Raw genomic sequence first — 20462 nt, forward strand, 5'->3', positions numbered from 1 at the left:
TTTCAAAGACTCAGTCCAAAAGAAGAAAAGAAAAGAATGTAATACTTTCTTTTTCTCATAATAATTTTCATTGCACATTGAACTCCTACTATTTTGGCTGTTTTAGGTTAAATAAAATATATACATCAATTTAATCTTACCTGATTTTTTAAAACTTTTTTTTTTTTTAAGTAATCTCTCTGCCCAGCATGAGGCTTGAACTCACGACCCTGATATTAAGAGTCGCATGCACCACCAGCCAGGTGCCCCTCAACGCTCTTTTTAATGTGACTACTAGGAAATTTAAAATCATGTATGAGGCTCACGTTATATTTTTGCGGGAGAACCTTGCTACACAAAGTGTGGGCCCCAAAACAGCAGCACGAGCGTCACCTAGGAGCTTGTGAGAAATGCAGAGAACCAGGCAGGCCCAGAGCTACTGATTTAGAGTTAGCATTTACACAAGATCCTCAAGTGATTGGTGTGCACAGTCAAGTTTGAAGAGTGTGGAGGTCGAGGGAGCGTGACAATAGATCCCACACATGACAAGAGGGAGGAGAAACCAAGGCAAAGGCTCTGTCCAGAGGGCTAATCTCCAGTATCCAAGATGTTCCAATACCCAAGAACATCAGGAGTGCCAGGGCCTGTGAGGATGGCCCTGCCACCAAGAATGTGTCTGACAGGTCACCTGGGCAAAGATGTGTACAAGGAGGTTCACAGCAGCAGTACTTGAAATAGGAGACTGAGGAGAGCCAACAAGCAACCTAGCTGGTGATTTTTTTTTTAAGATTTTATTTATTTATTCATGAGAGACACAGAGAGGCAGAGACACAGGCAGAGGGAGAAGCAGGCTCCCTGGGAGGAGCCTGATGTGGCACCTGATCCCAGGATCCTGGGATCAGGATCTGAGCCAAAGGCAGATGCTCAACCACTGAGCCACCCAGGTGCCCCCCCAACTGTGGTTAATAGGGAGTGTTCATAAATTGTGGCCTGGCCCGTGGAAGATGATGCTGTTGTTGGACGAATTAAGGCAGAGCAATGTGTAAGAAGTCGGAAATCACTCCAAAATGTGAAAGAAGTTACAGGATGATGCTGTATGTAGGAGAGCTTTGTTCGGGGATAGACTATATGCACCAGGTTGTACATTGATCACAGCAACAGGAAGAAGATCTGAGAGACTGTTCGCAGCGGGGCAGGAATGAGGGTTTTCAGGCCATTGGGGCAGGGGGTGGTTACCAACAAGAGACAGGGGCTCCTTTCTACTTTACACACTTTGGTCCTGTTTTAGTTGTTTTCACCGTGGCCAAGGTGTCACTTTGATAAGAATTATTTTCCTTTGAAATACTTCACTTCTTGCCTTTGTTTAAAAATGATTGCTACAGGAAATGGGATGGCCTCTGAAAATCTGGGGCTCAGAAATACTGTAGCGTCGGGTACCACGCGGGAGGCCCTGCAGAGACTGGGGAAAGGAAGCCTCAGACCTGACTGAGGAAGGGCTAGACGCTGGGCCGGGGTGTTCGGAGACTGTTCTGCAGGCAGCAGGGAGCCATGGAGGGTTGTTTGTGTGGAACACAAAATGAACTGTTTTTAGATAAACGATTCTGTGGCATCTCGTATGTTCACAATGTTACGTGACCACCACCTCTGTGTAGTTCCCAGACATTGTGATCATTCCAACTTCAAACCTCAGATGCATATATTATTATTATTATATTTTATATAAATTTATAAAATATTAATTATAATTGCTGGTTTGTTTTTTTTAAGATTTTATTTATTTATTTGACAGAGAGAGAGAGAGAGAGCATGTGATTGGGGGGCAGGGAGAGAGAGAGAGAGAGGGAGAAGCAGACTCCGTGATGAGCAGGGAGCCCAATCCCAGGACCCTGGGATCATGACCTGAGCTGAAGGTAGATACTTAACCAACTGAGCCACCAAGCCCTTGCCCCTTTTAAAATTACCTTTTATTCCTTATGGCCCTTTCCCGGGGCATTGAGACCTGTGTAGAGAGTTGCTCTCCTCTTCTCTCCTCTTCCCTTTCTTTCTTGTTTTCCTGTCTTTTTCTTTCCTTTTTTTCTTTTTCAACCCAAGTGAAATATGAGTATGCCTCTCAAAAGTGCTCCAACACAACAGAAGCACAGAGAGTAGAAAGCAAAAGTCTGCCCTCAGCACTCCCCTCACCCCTCTCTCCTTGGTGGGAGCAGCCACTGCCAGCAGTGTGGCCTTTGCCCTTTGGGTGTGCATTTATACAGAGATGTGAGCTTGTGCGGAGATAGAGGGTTTTTTATTTTTATTTTTTATTTTTTTTTATTTCATTTTTTTTGATAGAGGGTTTTTTTAAAATAAATGGGATTATGGGCACCAGGGTGGCTCAGTCCGTTAAGTGACTGCCTTTGGCTCTGGTCGTGATCCTGAAGTCCCAGGATTGAGTCCTGAGATCGAGTCCAGGGATCAAGTCCCACATCCAGCTCCCTGCTCAGTGGGAAGTCTGCTTCTCCCTCCCCCTACTCCTTCTCTCTCTCTCTTGCTCTCTCTCTCTCTCTCCCCTAAATAAATAAATAAAATCTTTTTTTTTAAATGGGATTGTGCTGGATGTATGTTCCACATTTTGGTTTCTTCTCTTAGCAGTTTGTCTTTGAGATCTATCCACGTCAGTTCACATACCTCTGTACTTCTCAACTCTTTTACCATACAGTCCCTCCTCCTGTGGCTAGTTGTTTAGACCGAGTCCTTGCCGTTATTAATACCAAAAGCAACCACCGCAATCAGCAGGCTTGTGCAGGCCTCTGTGCACACGTGCAAGCTTTCTTCCAGATGGTACCAGTAGGGTGAAGGCATGCACGTTCCTGTAGACATGGCCTCTTCATCCTGCCAAAAACCCCTTCCAAGTGGCCTCCCACCCAATGTCACTCGGTGCCAGCCAACCATGTCCCCACATCCTCTCAATACTAGACATCAAAAAAAAAAAAAATACTAGACATCATCGGGGTCTATAATTTCCACCAAGCAGAGGAGAGAAACATGCAATCTTAATGTTTTACTTTGCATTTCCTTCATTATAAACATTTTTTCCTATGTTCCCTGGCCCTTTGTTTTTCTTTTCCTGTGAATTGCCATGTAGAGTCTTTGTCGGTTTTTTTCCCTTTTGAAAAAAACCTTTCTGATTAAAAAAAAAAAAAAAAAAAAAAAAAACCTCTTTATATGTTTTGTGTATTAATTTTGGGGGGTTAGCTAGTTATGATGTAAATATTTTCTCCCAACCTGTCATGGTTTAAAAACTTTGTTTATGGTTCGTTTGTCATGTGAAATTTTTTTTTACAGATTTTATTTATTTATTTGACAGAGAGAAAGAGTGTGTGCAAGCAGGGGGAGCAGCAGACAGAGAGGGAGAAACAGGCTGCCCGCTGAGCAGGGAGCCCAACTCAGGGCTTGATCCCAGGACCCCAGGATCATGACCTGAGCTGAAGGCAGATGCTCAACTGAGCCACCCAGGCGCCCCCACATTTGTGTCTGTTTTATGCTGTCTTTTATATTTTCTCAGTGTAGTTCTTATATCTTACATTCTTATATGTGATGGAGTTTAGTTACCTTGGCAGACAGAATGTCTTTTCCATGACATTTTCTGATTGGGCTTTGTTGACGTCCAGGCAAGTAGTGGTGTTTGTAGGCTGCTCTGACCTATGTTTCTGAATTATCTCGTGAGTTTTCATTGTTCCTTTGATGACTCCCTTGGCCTCTAGAAAGGAACACAATTGGAGTGCAGGATCTTCTTGTCTGCAAATAGTGATAGAGCCTCTCTTTTCAACAGGACTAATTGCAGGGAGGGGAGTCGTTTCGACGGTTTTCGGCTGGCAGAGCAGGGTCATGATGCCCATCGCGGCAATGACGCTTGTTGTCTTGCTTCTGATTTCCAATGATGTTTCCGCTCTGGATGGAGGATGCAAATCAAAGACAAGGAATAAAATGGGAATGCCAAGAGGAGGGTATCTGCCAAGCAGTGCCCAAACTGAAACAGCAGAGCAGATGCTCAGCTGAGTAAAGCCAGGTGGTCAGTGCCCAGTGGGCCTTCCATCTGACCCACTCTGCCCCAGATCATTGAGCTCTGCTTGCACCCGCTTGTGTCCGGCACCCAGCATAACTGAGATGCCTGCTAGCTTGGAGGGAGCCACACACACGCTGGTGAGCTCACTGCCTGGATCCTAATCTGAATCCCTGGTGTAAATGAGGGGGAGAGCCCAGCAGCACCAGAGGCCACATCCAGGTTGACTCACAGCGGTATACTCTCCTCCTAAGCCATAGTCCTCCATGTAGTTCTTGACAAAAAATTATCACAAATGCTTTATTGAAAGTATATATATGATATCAAAGATCACAGACTGGCATCACCGCCCCCACCCCAAATCCCCCCCCACCGCCGCCACTGTGTTGGATATAGTGTTTCTTTGCCTGACATATGTTTTTAAAAATTATGAACCAGCTGAAATCATTTTTAGAAATTCTGAGATTTTAAAAAACATTCTGAATTTTTGGTGTTCCTTGAAGAATTTGAAGACCTGATAAGCTTAGACCTGCAGTACCAGGGTAGGCTTCCCCCTTTCAGTGTGGCATTTCTCTTTAATGGGACACAGTCCCCACCTCTCCCTATTGCCTCACCCCCAACCTGCTCCTCTTATTTACACCATCTGCCTGGCCTCCATAGGCGGCTGAGCTATAATCTCTATTGGATACGACAAATGATATAACTCATCAGACTAGCAACCGTATATTGGTCTTCTAGGTAAATAAAATAAGGAAAGCAGGTTCACCTGACTTGGTCTGCTCCGCATAAACTGCTGGTTCCCAGGATCTCTGCTTGCTTTGGCACATCTTACAAACCCTGCTGCTAACAATCTGATGTAGAATCTTTCTCAAAATTGACACAAAGCTCACTAAGCTGTAAACTAAGGAAGAAGACGCCCGACCCATTGTGAAAATCACAGCTTGCCTGGCAGGCCCACAGGCATCTGGGCTTCCCCTCTGCTCTTCCCTCCAGCCAGTCAGCATGGTTGAGTTCCCACCCAGAGTGCTCTTCCTCCTCTGGAGGAGGCTTGGATTCTGTACAAAAAGGTATGGCTGGATTCCCCCTTTCTGTCTGGGGCTTTGGACCCATAATGTAGGGGGCTTCTGTCGGTTCCTCAGAGCAGAAGGAATCTGCAAACGGCGACTTTCAGTTCCCCTGCAGAGTGTGGCGTTTACCCCGAGCTGTCTACCTAAGCTGTCTTTATTAGGGACGCCTGTGGCTTGTTAGGGGTTGGCCAGATTGACAATCACGTCTGCTTTACCTAGAGCCCCTTTAATCCCCAAACCCTTATTTATAAGTTTTACCCATTCCTTTTTTATCACATCTGGGGAAGATATTTTTTTTCTATCTTATTTTTCTACTTAATGCTCCATTCTTCTGACCTTCATTCAGTTTACTCAGCTGACACATAGGAGTTGATAATATATCTACATATTCAACACATGGCGGGTGCACCATGATGATAAGAGCTCTATGGGCAGAGCTGTGCCCTGGACTTGTATTAACTCATTTCAATGCCTAGCTGAGGAGATCTCAGAATCTTCATCTATGGACAAGGAAATTGGCCTAGATTGGAAAGTTAAATGCCATATCCCAGGTCATGCAACTATTTGGTGGAGGAGCTGAGGTTTGAATTGGGGGCTGACATGCTGTTTTAAAAAATTAGTTGCAAGCATTTAAAAAAAAAAAATAACTGAGGCTTCATCCAAGAGTCTGGATTTTTAATCTTCCCTTGAATGTTCTGAAGTTATGGCAACTTTAGGGCTATGCTACCCCATGGGGATATAATTGGATGCAAGTGAAGCGGATCCTTTCAAAGGGACATTCTTCCAATATGCCACAGTCCCCACCTCTCCCTCGGGTCTCCCACCCTGCCTGCTTCACTCACATTAGGCTTCAAGATTTTGTGCTTTTACTTAGAGGCCACATTGCTTTCTAACTGTTACTTCCCCTTGCCACTTCTTCCTCTCTGTTTGACCAAGAGAAAAACTGAGACACAGATGATTGGGGGTAATTAATTCAGGTCAAATCAGAGAGGCCACACCACACAGCGAAGAGCCCACCTTTCGAGGTCAGGCTACATGATCAAAACCACAGTGCATTCTCACTATAAAGTAACAAGTACCAAACTGTTTTCGTCCCTAGTAGCCCTTTATGCACTTGCATACCCTTCCTTTTAATAGGCAACCACTTGAGTGGGTGTCTTTCTATTTGGATATGTTCTTACAAAATGCATATTGTTGCTCATGTGCAATTTTAATTTGCTGAAATGATATCATAGCTCTCAATCTATTTTCTACTTTCTTCACCAAAGGATCTTTTTAAGATCCTTCCGTGTTGCTTCTTCCTCTTCTAGTCTTTGCTTCTGGGTGCTGCATGCCACACTGTCTGCACTTCAACTGCACGTCACCTGTCCACTCCCCCAGATCTCTATCACCTTGAAGTTTGAAGGCCATCCAAAGAGGTGGCCAGATGTGAGCCTTAGGGCATATGCCCAGGGGTGAAAATGCTGAGTCACAGATGCCACACATGTCTACTCTGTCTAAATTGTGTCTGATGCTTCTCCACAAGGGCTCCACGGTCTACTTAGATCCTTTATATAACACAGATGTTGAAGGAGGATTGGAGGGAGAGAGGGCTTTTATTTTTTATTATTTTTTTATTTTTTTAAAAGATTTTATTTATTTATTTATTCATAGACACAGAGAGAGAGGCAGAGACACAGGAGAGAGGGCTTTTAGATATACACTATTCATTAGTGATTAAGGTCTTTTGTTTTTGTTGTTGTTTTAGATTTTATTTATTTATTCATGAGAGACACACAGAGAGACAGAGGCAGAGGCAGGCTCCATGTGGGGATCCCAATGAGGGACTCGATCCCAGAACCCCGGGGTCAAACCCTGAGCCAAAGGCAGGCACCCAACTGCTGTGCCACCCAGGCATTCCTAATTAAGGTCTTTTCGATGGAGTTCAACACAGACTTGCCTCCTGCCAAAGGTTGCAGAACAAACAGGCAGAAAAATTGGAGGACAGCCCCTTCTCAGAGTCCAAGAGTACAGAACCAGGGTAAGGGACCCGACACCTGGTTCAAGTCCCGTGCTGTGCCACTTATGGGGCAAGTCATTTGGCGCCTTTGAGTCTTGTTCTTTTCCTCTGTAAAATGGGAAGACCAACAGAAACTCCAGGAAGGTTGTTTGGGCACTAGAAACGTATGTCCTTCTTTCCTTCCTTCCTTCTCAGCACTGAGGTATACATGATGTGTTTTGTCACCTAAAGTCTGCTCAGTCTCATTAAGACATTTAGTCTAGCTGGCGCAGGGACTCACAGGACCAGAGGCCCAGCTACCCGAGTGGGTTTTGAACTAGCCTGAGCAGAAGGTGAGGCAGGTTGTGCACCAAGAGTGTGCTGAGCCCGGAGGAGACGAGGGAGGGAGCAGAGAGGGTGGTAGTGGTCCTCATGGGCAGCCGTCGGGGGGGGGGGGGGGGGGGGGTGCGGAGAGGAAGCTAAGAGCTTCAAGTCTGATCAGCTCCTCCATAAAGTGAGGGGTGTATGTGCCAGATTCTTTGCTGTTTGTGAAGGGCATGGGTAGAGAGCCTGAGGGAGAGTCCTTGGATCAGCTGTTGAGGGGAGGCTCAAGATGAACAAAGACCAGTTTGGGGGGAGTTGAACATCCTAGGTCTAGATCTTCCAGAAGCTGACCCTGAGCTTAATACCAGCAGTTACTCAAGAAAAGCTCCCAGGAGAAGCTTGTAAGGGGACAGGAGATGCAGGCCTGGGAAGGGTGAAGCCAAGCAAGAGTGCAGCACAGGTCAACTCTCAGATCCAGCCTGATCCTAAGAGGAGCTCTGGAGCCTGAATTACACCTCAGGGTTTGTCCCACATGGAAGCAAAGAGCTAGGCTTTTGCACACACACACTCCAGGCACACGTTGGCACCTTTGGTGGGGTGGGCACAGGGAACCTAGAGCTCCGCAGTCTCTCCTGAATCTCTGTATGAGTGAGGCGGCTCCAGTGCCCGAGGAGAATCAGGTGAGGTTGCAAGCAAAGCACAGGGCCCCCAGAAGAGCAGGGATGGGAGCCATAGAGTGGTGAAGGGATCCTAGGAGAACTGGGCAGGACACCAGCAGTATCCCACGTAAGGACCTAGCTGTGATTTGAAACTATAATTTATATGAATGCTGGTACTTTGTGTAAGCAGCTCCTCCTGCATGCCGTGATGCTTCCCTCTCCTCGCCTGATCAACTGCTGTCCATCCTTGGCACCTCAGCTGAAAATGTTGCTTCTTTGACAAAGAATTCCTGGCCCGCTGAAGTCTCTTTATAAGACCCTCCCAGGGCACTGTCTTCCCCTTACTGCCTCTGTACCTTGGAATTATCTACTTAATTGTTTACTGTATCTCACTTCTTTGCTAGACTGGCCAGGCCCTGGATGGGGCGCATGGGAAGAGACCAGTAAATTTGTGTGGGCTGCCTGCTGGCTCGATGAGCTTCCTGGCTTCCTGGTCTGCTCCAGCCCTGCTCAGATGCAGAAGGTGGTTGGGAGCTGGGCCTGGACAGTGGCTTGCCTGGGCAGGGCCTGCAGCAGTGCACGGCAGGGGTGGGGTGGGGTGGTCCCATGGAGGTAGGAGCTCTGGGGGCCATGGAGGGGTTTAGGCTTGTTGGAAAGATGGTGGGACCCAGAGGGACCCGAAGGCCTCACACAGAGGACAAGCTGGGAGGCCAGAGAGGAGACATAGTGGGAACGAGAGCACAAACTGAAGGCATTTGTTCCCTGTAGCAGATCCTCGTGTTAAAACAAGTTGTGTTTTCTCAGCTTCCTCATGGATAAGTGGAGATAATTCTTGTCATGAAATTGCAGTAAGAGGAAGGCTCTCAGAAAAAGTTCATACTTCCCTTCAAACTTGTATCTGTCAGTGTTTGCTGCATAACAAGCTCAAAAATCTAAGTGGTTCACAACAACAAACATTTCATTTCCTATAGGTCGGCTAGTTGGCTGATGTAGGCTGGGTTCTTCCGGACTCTGCTAGGCTGGGCTGGAATCCACATTTCTGGTCAGGGCCGGGTCTGCTCCTCATGCCTATATTCTTGGCCCACTTTGAAGGGCCACAGGCTCCCTGGAGCATCTCTTCTCATGGCAGATGGCAGGGGTCCAGGAGGGGCAAGCAGACCCCCACATTGTCCATTAAGCCCTGAGCTTAGAACTGGCACATTTGCCCACATTGCGTTGGTCGAAGCAAGTCATGTGGCCAAACCCAACATCATTGGGCAAAGAAGTAAACTCTTCACACTCTAGTGCAAGATGTTGTAAGGTGCCACGATGAGGGGCGTCGCTGTGGAACTCCATAGCAGCGAAGGGCCACTCAGCCACAGCCCTCCTTCCCCGTAGTCTGAAGTCTGGGCTGCTCTTGGTGTGAGGTGTTGGAGAAAGCGTGCAACCTTTCCCGTAGTACCTGCCAATCTCACTGGGATGCTGGGTGCGATGCATAGTTTCTAGCTGTCATCTGTGACCATTGACAAAGGACCCATCCTGCCCCAGGGTCTTCACTGTGGGCATGCGGTCGCCAGATGGGGACTCCACCATCCAAACACCCAAACCGCATGCTGGCAGATAGAGCACTGTCTCGGCCTGACCCCCGGCTCCGACTGTGGTGGCACCAATAGAGACCTCAGACGATGCCTCCAGAGCTGTCATTTCAGTACCAACCAGAGGTGTCAATGTCTCCCTCCTCTAGCCGGCAGCTCCTTTGATGTGAGAGGTTCAAAGCCCTCTCTAAGCTGTTCAAGTCTGTGAGGAGAGCGCGGGGCACCCTCCCACTGCACAGATACCAGAGAGCGAAAGGTAGCGATTTGGGACCTCGTGATCTCAAATCCCAGTGGGGCTCCCAGCTCACAAGTGATAAAGCCAAACAAGCTGTGGAATGCCCCCGGGGTTGACCTGGCATCTGAGGCTTCCCCCGCAGGAGAGTGCGGGAGGCACGGCTGCTGGTTCTGGGGTCGAGGCTGCAGGGCAGCCTGGGAGGAGTTGCCACAGGAGCAGGAACTGGAAGCTGGACAGGGGGAGGTTTGCAAGCCTGGGGAAGGGGCATGGGTTGAGAAATGGAGACGTTGCCTCTGAGCATCGGGGAGGGATGTGGATTTAGAAGTTAAGTGCAGACTGGCAGTGAGCAGAACCCATGCCAAGTCGTTCTGGGAAGTCTGCCCAAAACAAGGCAAGAGAAAAAGCCAAAGAACCCAGCTTCAGGAAGCAGGGACTGGTTAGAACAAGGTAGATGGGAGATCCCAGCCTGCTGGCTGGGAGTAAGATAGAGCACCGCCCCTCCCCCCAACCGGGTCCAGGCCCACCTGACCCGCTGGGCAGCCTGGTGCTCACCAGGGAGCTGGGGGTGAGCGTGGCGGAGCGTGCTGTGAGCGGGGGGCACTGATGGCCTGCTGGCTACAGCTGGTGGGTGGGGCTGGGACGGCTTGGCAGGCCCCACTTTTCTTCCTTTGAGCCTCATGCCTCCTCCCATAGCTGCCACATCATCCCCTTCTGCACATGTGAGACTCTGAACGAGCCTCGTGTCGGCTTTCATGGCTTCTGCGCCCTCAAACATGTGATTTGGGGGACCCTGCCATGGGGCAGGCCAGAGGAGACAGGACGGTGCCCACAGATAACACATGCCAGCCTCCCCACGCCCCCGTCACCGCCCACCGCAGCTCGGAGGGCAGGCCCGCTGCCACCCAGGATACGAGCTTCTCCCGCAAGCCGGGTTTCACACCACCCAACCCACCCACTGAGCCGCTGGAGGCTGAAGTCTGCCGGAGAATCTCCAACCACCTGGTTCCACCCCGAGTTGGCAGCTCCCCGCGTCTGGTATCCTCCCTCCTGTCTAGCTAGAAAGTCCGTGGGTCCCCACCCACCGCCTCCCATCCTCTCTTATCTGGAAGGCTTGGGCGCTGCTCTTCTGACAGTGTCGCTGACCACCCATGCAAGTTGCTTAACCACTCCGAGACGCCGTTTTCTCAACTGTGAAATGGGGCACTGGCACCCACCTGTGACATTACATACACCATAAATTAGATCGCATACCCAGCATACCTGGCCCAGCTCAATTTCTTCCATTTGGGGAGTGGAGTCATCACCTAGGAAGAGCCAGAGAGGTTCTGGGCGACCCCTCCTCAGAGGGACCCTGCCCCTGTCCTGGCTCAGGACGCACAGCGGGGAGCCGTGTTCTTGCCACTTCAAACCTATCTTCTGTCCCTGGGAGTTCTGTGGGGGACTGTTCACTGCTGGAAAACAAGGAGCAGTCCCAGGACCTGGAGAGCCCATGGTCCCCGTCTGCTCCCTCCCCACCATTCACAGCTCATGGCTCTCCAGCCCCTAGAACCCACAACACCAGGCTGTTTACAGCACATGGCAGCTCCAGCTTCCTGCAGCCTGATTGCCAGAAAGTGGCCCCTCCAAAAGCTCCCACAAATAGTCTGGGACATCTTGGAAGACCCCTCAGTGTGCCTCCGCCAGCACTGAGCCTTTTTCTCCTTTGTCACCTCCCACTTGTGAGGCGCTGTGTCAGGGGAGACCCTTGAAGAAGGTTTGTGCTGCCCTCTGAGCACCCCGAGGTCACCAGGGTCCCTGCCCCTGCCTCCGTCCACTTGTGCCATGTCACCCTCTGGTTATCTTGCTATTCTCGGTACGTCAGGATCATCACAGTCATCTGAGCATCAAAGATGTTTCCAAGATGTAGTTTTTGTGCAGAAACCGACAGAAGCCTAGAGACCAGGAATGTTTTTATACCCATTTTTTAAATATCTGGCTCGCTCAGACAAGTTGCCTCGTAAGCCCATCTCCTGTGTGTGTGTGTGTGTGTGTGTGTGTGTGTGTGTGTGCTGGTGTGTACGTGTGCATGTTAAGTAGATGGGTTAGGTTGCATAAACTCATTTTTTAAAAGGATTTTATTTATTTATTCATGAGAGACAGAGAGAGAGGCAGCGACACAGGCAGAGGGAGAAGCAGGCTCCCTGCGGGGAGGCCGATGCAGGACTCGATCCCGGGACTCCAGGATCACTCCCTGGGCTGCAGGCAGGTGCTCAAGCACTAAGCCACCCAGACGCCCTCATAAACTCATTTTTAAAACTTTTTCATTGCTGTGTAGAGCTCAAAAAAAGTGTTTACATGTAGCCACCATGCAGATTAAGGTAAATTAACCTTAAACTGTAAAGTTACCATCTTGCCCTTTAAAATTACTATTTTGTGGGGAGACATTTTGAGACACGTGGACACCCCCCTCCTCCTTGTCCTCCCCTCCCTCCTCCCCCTCCTCCTCCACCCAGCTGGTGTCCACACCTGAAGCCTCTGTCCGTGCTCACCTGGATCCGTCATCGCCCTGGCGGTTGGCAAACAGTGACAATTGCTGTCATTCCTTCGACGGGTTTCTTTGGCGTTCTCCCGTGAGGAAGAGCATTCTCTTCTCATTTGTTTTCATCAGAGTAGACTCATCAGTTGCTCGTTTATTCCGTGAATTATAATTATTGTTGTCATTCCCTTTGATGCTCAAATGGTGCTCACATAAAGCGCATCATCTTCTGGACATTTCCTTACTTTCTGGGGCAACGGATGATCCAGGCCTACCGGCTGCCTTTCCCAACGGGCCCTAGAACCAGCCTCCTCTCCCAGAAACCTGGATTTTTCAGCGCTCAGTGGTATTAAGCAACTGAGACCTGAGCTCTACCTGTACTTTGGCAACCGGGGCATCTGTGGCTGCTCCCAGGCCGTGCCTGCAGACAGCTAGGACACCGTGGGCACATGCATGCACACACGCACGTGCATCAGGATTCACCTGTATACAGGTGAACGTACCTTGAGTTCACCCTAATATCCCCCTCCAATATGACACTGCAGAAAGTTCACTGTAGCCTGACTGCTCTCACCGTGAGAAGCCCGGCTCCCGTTTTTCCTAATTTCTCAGTATTTGCATGTTTCCCTGTATGTAGCCAAGTCTCCCCCTCTGCTGCCCCTTGGCCCCACCCAGGCCTCCTCGGAAGGTCCTGGCCGCTTCCTTGCCCCACCTGTGTCCCCTGCCTGCTGATCACCTCCTTGGCCCCAACCCCCAAAGCCCTGGCCCACTCAGAGGAAGAGCAGGGAAAGGAAGCAAACCGGTAAATATGTTTTAAAGAGAAAAGGAGAAGGGGAAGGAAGGACTGATTGGTTTTGAGGAGACACATCCTGGGGTCCCTCCCAGGCCATATAGCTGAAGAGGGACTTCTAGATCTCAAGCGGGTCTCCAAAACTCTTCCCAAACCTGCCTGTCCCCTGCTGTTCCCTTCATTAACTGAGTTACTAAACCCAGAGATTTAAAGTGTCCTTCCTGGCCTTTTGTCCTTGCCCCCCCACCCCGTACTGTTCCGGTTGCGGCTCTGGCCCCATCCTGGCCCCTCTCCCTCCACTGCACCTCCCCAGCTCAAGCACCAGGAGCACCAGAGTGAGGGTGGCTTTATGCCTTTAGTGGCTCCAAGTCACTCTTAGAACAAAATCCAAACTCTACAAGCCCTCAAAGGCCCAAGAGACCCATGATCTGGCCTCTCCTCTTCTCCTTTCTTCACCCAAGTTGGAGTCTGCAATTCTTAGGAAGAGGTTTTGGAGGGAGAAGGTGGTAAAGGATTGAGAACAACGCCGAGAGCAGAAGGGAAGCCAAGAAAAGCTGGCAGGGGCTGGCAGGGAGAGGGGAGGGCTGATGCAGGAGGGAAGGAAGTGGGTCCCAGCAGACAAGAGGGGGTGGCATCCAGCCCCTGCTGAGCTGGTGTCTGAGTGGAGGGAGCAGTGCTAGACCTCAGGAGCTTCAGAGCCTCTGGGGGCAGGAGGGGAGGTTCCAGAACAGAGGGCCTGGGCCTGGACATCACCCCTCATGCTGCTCCATCAACACCATGCCTCGGTGCCTGTGTGGGAGCCCCAGGCCTGGGGGCCTCCGAGGCCTGAGCTGACTCCAGCTCTGCCTCCACCACCACCTCTGAGGCCTTGGACGCCTCTCCGCCCTCCACGGGAAGATGGAAAAAGTGACAGCAGCCACCCCGCTGCCCTCCCGGCCATTTCTTCACAGCAGCCAAATGCTATCGTCACCGGCTCACCCCGCTGAAGACCTTCGGGTGATTTTCTCATTGAACTTACATGAAATGCTTTGCCCTAGTGGGTTAGGAGCACCATTTGCATTTGTTTTGTTTCCACTTCTTAATACTTTTTCACCATTCCTAAAATTTCCACAATGATTGTATCCGCTTGTTCATTTAAAACAAAGGTGGGGGACACCTGGGTGGCTCAGCGGTTGAGCGTCTGCCTTCGGCTCAGGGAGTGATTCCGGGATCCGGGATCGAGTCCCACAACGGGCTCCTTGCATGGAGCCTGCTTCTCCCTCTGCCTGTGTCTCTCTCTCATTGTCTCTCATGAATAAATAAATCTTTAAAAAATAATTAAAAAATAATAAAACAAGGGTGGGCAGAAGCTTGGGGGCGGCGGGGGGGTGTGCCTTGCAGCAGGGCTTCCTGGCACCCCGCCCCCAGCTCCCACTCGGGCTCCCCCTCTGCTCCCCGGGTCGGCTTCCTCCTGGGTGCTAGACCTCTTTCAGTTCCCCATTTAGAGATCCCAGACGGGGCCGACGTTAGAGTTACCCCCTGGGAAAGTTGAGCCTGTCCAGCGCTCTGGCCTCCCTGCCCTGCTCGCCCTTCCTCTGGACGGTGTCTGAGAGTCACAGCTATTTCTGGAAACACCGCGTTTCTCAACGTGCATCGCCCTGAGCCTCCAATACACTGGACATCCAGCGGCCCCTTTGTCGTAAAGACTGTGGTGGTGGTGCCTTCCTGAACCCTGGGGCGGGGCTGGCTCTCCCCCCTTGCGCTCACCCCCCCCCCAGGAGTCCTGTGCCTGGGTAAGCTCGGGGGCCAGCCATCCGGGGAAGGGGCCTTCCCTGCAGGGCCCGGCTGCATAATCTATAATTCCGTTCCCCCAACCCTTCTAACGTGAGGCCTGTCGTGTGCAGTGTGCACGTCTCCGGGAGCGGTGGCGGGGCCGGTCACGACCCTTGAAGGGGCCCCACGGACGGTGGAGGCTGAGCCACGCAGCGTCCCTTTCCTTCTGGGACTTGGAAACCTGCGCAAGGCCAGCACCGCTGGGAGAGGCGGGCAGGGCTTCGTGGAAATGGTAGTGCTGGAAAGCGCCTGGAACTTTCCATAGACCCGGAGATTTTAATGGAGACCTGGAAGAGAGCAGTTTTTGCTTCACCACCTGACCTACCCCCTATCATGTATTTTTTTTCTTCTGCGCGACTTTTGGATGGCACAAACCCCAAAAGGCCGTGTGCTCTGTGCCCACCTGTGAGTGACAGGCTGACTGCACAGAGGGGACGCTGCTCTTTTCCAAAATCACGCTGTCTGTGGGGTGCTCCGGGTGTCTGCTAAGGGAGAAGGACCCCCTCCATCAGGGTAGGCCAGGGGCCACAGAGCAGAAATGCCTCCTTCCGCAGGCCCTGCCCTGGGGGGGTCTCTGATCGCGGGGGGCTCACGTTCGCGGCACCAGCCTAATGTGGGGCTGCAGGGTTTCTCTGTTTCAAAATGACTTGATAAATCTCTTCAGGAAGGCAGTGGCTGCGGAATGAGGAACAAAGTCTGGAGGCCCCAACCGTCAAGGATGGAGGGCAGCCCCCCCTTCCCCGGAAGCTTGGCCTCAGGGCGCAGAGCACACAGGCCTGCTCCCTCTGCTCCTGTGGGTCCCTCGTCGCCACCGCCCCGATGCCCTGAGGGTCTCCCGTTAGGGTCCACCTTCCCTCACCCCCTGCCCTCGTCTCCAGCCGGGTTTGGCAGATGCGAGGCACAGCGGGGATGAGAGTGGGGAGGAGGTGAGGGTGCAGGACCTCCCGCCCTGACCACAGGAGGCCACGGCTCCTGCCAGACAGTGCTCCTGGGTTCTTGTGCCTGCTCCTCCCCCGTGGGTGCTCCCAGGGTGGTGACTGGTCTCCTGTTTCGGCTCTGGAACCCTGCTCCCTTCTTACCGGTGTCCCTTCACCCTGTCCACTCAATTCTCCCCAAATCCCCTGGTTGAATGTGATATCTGGTTCCTGCCAGGACCTGGCTGTACAGGTAACAATCTTCTCGTCAACACTTTGCATTTGAACGTTGTTGAAAAGGCACCACTTTTGAGGGCTGTGGGTCCGGGGTGGTAGGAGGAGGAGTCCCCCTACTGCCAATGCCCCGCCACACCGTTTCTTTGCGTCTTCCGTCCCAGACCTACATAGGGTCCTCTCTGACCATCTCTCCTGGCTCCAAATATGTGACTCACATCCTGACCCCACAACAGTGGGTCCATCCAGCCATTAATTGCCGAGCACCTCCAGTTGTCAGGCCCTGCAGCAGCCCCATTTGGGGATATAGCAATAGCAGAGCTGGCCCCTGACCATAGGGTCCGTAGTAATGTGGATGTGGACTTGACCAGGCCCCTACCCCCAAGGGACCTCAGTGTTCCTGCTGGCCCATGGTCAATGCCCTGTTCACTTGACTCCCTACTCCTGGCATTGACTTGGCCCAGTTTGTTGGGTCACTGCCAAATCTGGCTGCCCTTTGAGCAGACTTACCCCCTTGTTGGCCACCCCATCTTGCCTTCTTGGCCACCCTACCTTAACCGAGAGACTCTCTAGGTCCAGCTTAGGAATGAGAACACCACAACTGGGCTATTCCTTTCTGTGCTGGCCAGGTGGGACCTCCTGCCACCTGTCTGAACATCCCTTGCCCCCTCCCCTGACCCCAAACCTGGGCCAGCTCAAGAGCTTATATAATCCTAGGCACTCCAACCTTTTTCTCTTCCTGTTTCTGTTCTAGAATGTACTTTAAACATTATTTTTTATTTTTTATTTTTTTAAACATAATTTTTTAAAGGAATCTCTGTGAACCCCTTCAAATCTCAGTGCCAAGAGCAGCAAATGCTTATGAGAACAGCTCCTCCAAAGAGACCCTAAGTTTGGGTCTCTAATTGGCACCCTGTCTCTCTCATTTCCTCTGTGTCTGTATGTCTGTGCTGCCTATTGAGACAGGCTGCTCCCTGTTGACCCATGTATGTACAGTGAGTCTTTGCTCCGAGTGGGATCTGCCAATGTAGACCTGCCTTCTGGAGAGCACCCCATGCTTTTACACGGTCCTTCCCTCTCCTGAGCTATTGGGGAGGTGCAGGCAGGCATCCCCCCCAAACAGTGCCTTTCAGTAGCTAGCCATTCGTTGGCTTGCCCGCCTGTCCCCCAAGACAGGCTACACCATCATCCTTGAGGTTTGGACACAGGAAGGTCCAGGAAGGGACCCTGGACCACCTGGGCTGCCAGAAGCCTTGGTTTGCCAGGCCCTCACTCCCTGGCCTCCATGAACAGTCCAAGCACAAGCAGAGTCCAGCAGGTTTGCCTTGCCAATAGCACCCAGCACCTGCTGCTGGCTCACAGGCCCTCCCTCCCACCTCCTACCTCAATGAATCTATAGGGATTAGATTAATATTCAAGTGTCCCGTTCCTCTGCATGCTTAAGACACTGCATATTTCATCAGTCCGAAGATGCTTATTTTTTCACACTTAATATCTCTGAAATAAAATGTGTCTACACCTAATGGCATATCATAGTTTATGCTTTAACTTTTCAGGACTGCATATTGGTAACATGTGTCTTAGCATCTTAAATCCCCACATCCAGTAAGCCCTCTCCAACACACATTCCCGGCTGAGAACCCCCTTCCAGATTCACACATGAGCTGGTTCACTTTGACTTTCTTTGATGGTTTTATATCCTTTTCCCATATGCCTAATGGCTTGTCATCCTTAGGCGTAAATTCTTTGACAAGCTGACACTTCTATCACGGCTGCTTTAACAGAGTTGAGTTCATCGATCTTGCGTCACGTCAAATCATTTTTGTTGTTCTGCTCACTTTTGGTTTTGAACCTATTCTGGTTACTTTTTAGAAGGCCTAGCTGCTGTTGCTCAGATATTTCTGGTTCAATAATGCTTGGAAGGGATTGCTTAACCTGGGGCTTTGTGACAACAGGGAACTTATTGGAAAGAATTAAAAAAAAACCAACCTGTACATTTATTAAATAGCTTAAACCACACAAACACAAATACATAGCCTCATGTACAGATTTATAAGTGTGCAGTGCACAGGTGTACGCAGACATGCTGGGAGAGATGAGAGGCCCAGTGGAGAGCCCTGAGTCAAGGTAAAAGTCAGGTGGATTCTTGTTGAGGGCAAATGCATCCTCACTAAACAACTGGGGGTTAACCTCCAGGAACAGGGGCTCAGGGGCAGGTCTGAGTCCTGGTCTGCTCCCAGATGTCCGGGTCTGTCCCAGTCTGGGTCCTCTTGCCTCATTTGCTGTCCCGATCTCACTTACCCGTAGCCCTGAAGACCCCTGGACCAAGGCACCACCCCAGCCTCCTCCGTTGGTCCTAACTATGCTGGAGCAATAGGTGCCTGACTTGAAGGTGGGCAAGTCAGGATGGTCCAGCCACCCTAAGCCGGACCCAATGAATTCACCAACCTGGTAGACTTTCCAAACCCCATACTCCTTGCCTATTGGCCATCTCTCCCACAAATGATCAGTTCCAGCGCCTTCAGCAAGAAGGCAGCTGGCAGCCCCCGGGTGAGCAGTTGGACCTCTGATTTACAACTCTGACGATGGCACCTTCTCAACTCATTGTAAAATTACATGACTCCCAGGGTGCCCAGCTGGCTCAGTTGGTGGAGCATGCGGCTCTTGATCTTGAGGTTGTGAGTTCCAGCCCTGTGATGGAGGTAGAGATCACTTTTAAAAACGAAGAAAATAAAAAATAAAATTACAGGGACGCCTGGGTGGTTCAGCAGTTGAGCATCTGCCTTTGGCTCAGGTCCTGATCACGGGGTCTCGCATAGGGCTCCCTGCATGGAGCCTGCTTCTCCCTCTGTCTATATCTCTGCCTCTCTCTCTGTGTGTGTCTCTCATGAATAAATAAAATCTTTAAAAATCTTTAAAAATGAATAAATAAATAAATAAAATTATAAGACCGCCATTGACGAGATGGTTGTTATGATAATGCAGGTGAATCACAGGCACTTAGTGTGAGGACTAGGATTGCTGCACTCTGAGGTCAGGGAAGCCCCCTCCAAAAGGGGGGAGTCGTTTTGTATCATCCCTGTACCCACCAGCAGCCTGGTCCCTTTCTCCTGTCTAGCTGCTCCTCGCCGGAGCCCAGCTACATCTTCCTCCTCCACCCAGGGCTGCACCCCCACTCAGCCTCTTCTTGGCTGGATCCAGAGCACCCTGCCTCCCACTGTCCATCTTTGCCTTCTGTGCCAGAGGGAGGGAGGAGTCCAAGATGCCTCTGGGTTTCTGCCTAGGCCAGTGAGGATATGATGGTGCCATTCCTTGAGACAGGGAACATGAGGAGACGCAGGCAAGGAACTAGACAGGGAGGATGGACAGGACTTTGAGGCATGTTGGGTTCGAAGCTGTAGGGTACAGAATTAATGAGGTCAGTCTCCTCCTTGCAGTTCTCCCATCCAGCCCTAGGGGTTGGTACCTCCCAGGTGTGGGCAGGGCCTCCGTGGGTGGGACCTCCATGGGCAGGCCTGACTGCCAGGGCCCACCTTGAATTTCTTGCTGGAGCCAATGCACAGGGTGAAGGAGACCTGGTCCCAGGGCAGTTGAACAGCACTGCACGATTACCTGCAGGCTCCTCTGTCATCAGCAACAGAGATACATATCAGGGAAAAATATTGTGCTGCCTCACCATTTTCTGAGTTTTGATGAAACAGAATTTTAAGAAATGGAAAAAAAAAAAAGCAAAACAATTGCTAGAATAGATTTCCTTGTGTTTAAAAATAAATTATCTTGGGGAGTGAGGAGAAATAAAAATAATTACCTCATGACACACACACTGATTTTAGAAAAACTGATTCTTTTATATTAAAAAAGGTTTTTGGGGTTTGGGACTTCAGGTACATTTTTTTTAATTCTTTATTTTTAAATTTTGCCATGATGAAAACGTGTAACTTGTAAAACAAAATGCTTTTTAAAATAAAAGTTTAGGGGCACCTGGGTGGCTCAGTCAATTAAGCATCTTAAGACTTTGGCTCAGGTCATGATCTCAGGGTTCTGGGATGGAGCCCCACATCAACCTCTCTGCTCACTGGGGAGTCTGCTTCTCCCTCTCCCCTTGCCCCTCCCCTTGCTTGTGTGCTCGCACTCTGTCTCTGTGTCAAATAAATAAATAAAATCTTTAGAAAATAAGTAAGCAAATAAACAAATTAAATTAAATTAAAATTAAAAATGGGTTGCATGGGTGGTTCAGTTGGTTTAGCATCTGATTCTTGGTTTCAGCTTAGGTCATAATCAAGCCCTGAGTCAAGCTCTGTGCTCAGCAGGGAGTCTCCCTCACCCTCTCCTCCTGCCCCTC

At 50.4% G+C, this 20462-nt stretch overlaps 1 protein-coding gene across 1 annotated transcript in view; it reads left to right on the forward strand.

Moving 5' to 3' along the window:
* Positions 1-20462, forward strand: part of INPP5D (inositol polyphosphate-5-phosphatase D) — a 119625-nt gene that overhangs the window by 28923 nt on the left and 70240 nt on the right. The window lies entirely within an intron of this gene.

This window comes from Canis lupus, chromosome 25 (assembly GCF_003254725.2).
Source record: "Canis lupus dingo isolate Sandy chromosome 25, ASM325472v2, whole genome shotgun sequence".
Classification (NCBI taxonomy): domain Eukaryota; kingdom Metazoa; phylum Chordata; class Mammalia; order Carnivora; family Canidae; genus Canis; species Canis lupus.